The 985-nt window shown below is 56.3% G+C and overlaps 1 non-coding gene across 1 annotated transcript in view; it reads left to right on the top strand.

Annotated features, from left to right (window-relative positions):
* Window positions 1–406: 406 nt before the first annotated feature.
* Window positions 407–985, top strand: part of LOC126129257 (small subunit ribosomal RNA) — a 1,909-nt gene continuing 1,330 nt past the window's right edge. The window contains exon 1 of the ribosomal RNA XR_007527220.1: window positions 407–985. This exon is cut by the window's right edge and continues 1,330 nt beyond it. This is a non-coding gene — a ribosomal RNA (small subunit ribosomal RNA).

The following is a 985-nucleotide window of genomic DNA, read 5'->3' as shown; positions in this document are numbered from 1 at the left end:
GGGAGAGTTCGCTTCGGCACCCACGTGGGGCCTTTGCCCTTCTGTGGCGCTGGCGTTTGGAGCTGCCGGTCACCGTAGGTGGCGCGTGTTGTCTCCCGCCGGCAATGCCACGACAGCACGCTCCCGGGCCTCTGTCGGCAGCGGCAAGCTCAGTTGGGGAGCACGGGTGGTCGCACCTAAAGCGTCTACTCGCCTAACTCCGGGCGATTGCGCCTCTCTCGAACCCGACCAAGTACTTAGGACGGCGCTGCGCGCCGCCGGGACCTGAGAGGGTTTCGAGGTGTATTGTGCAGGGGAGCTCAGCCTCCTCCTGTTTGCAGAATAATTGAGCGGACGCTTGCGTGTTCGCGCGGGCCCCTGGGACACACTCCCGGGCGGCCGGCTGCTCAGCTCTAGTTGACGCAGCTCCCTGGTTGATCCTGCCAGTAGTCATATGCTTGTCTCAAAGATTAAGCCATGCATGTCTCAGTACAAGCCGCATTAAGGTGAAACCGCGAATGGCTCATTAAATCAGTTATGGTTCCTTAGATCGTACCCACGTTACTTGGATAACTGTGGTAATTCTAGAGCTAATACATGCAAACAGAGTCCCGACCAGAGATGGAAGGGACGCTTTTATTAGATCAAAACCAATCGGTCGGCTCGTCCGGTCCGTTTGCCTTGGTGACTCTGAATAACTTTGGGCTGATCGCACGGTCCTCGTACCGGCGACGCATCTTTCAAATGTCTGCCTTATCAACTGTCGATGGTAGGTTCTGCGCCTACCATGGTTGTAACGGGTAACGGGGAATCAGGGTTCGATTCCGGAGAGGGAGCCTGAGAAACGGCTACCACATCCAAGGAAGGCAGCAGGCGCGCAAATTACCCACTCCCGGCACGGGGAGGTAGTGACGAAAATAACGATACGGGACTCATCCGAGGCCCCGTAATCGGAATGAGTACACTTTAAATCCTTTAACGAGTATCTATTGGAGGGCAAGTCTGG

This window comes from Schistocerca cancellata, unplaced genomic scaffold (assembly GCF_023864275.1).
Source record: "Schistocerca cancellata isolate TAMUIC-IGC-003103 unplaced genomic scaffold, iqSchCanc2.1 HiC_scaffold_528, whole genome shotgun sequence".
In the NCBI taxonomy this organism is placed as follows: Eukaryota; Metazoa; Arthropoda; class Insecta; order Orthoptera; family Acrididae; genus Schistocerca; species Schistocerca cancellata.
The sequence above is the reverse complement of the archived record's forward strand: the minus strand, read 5'-3'. Positions and strand labels throughout refer to the sequence as shown.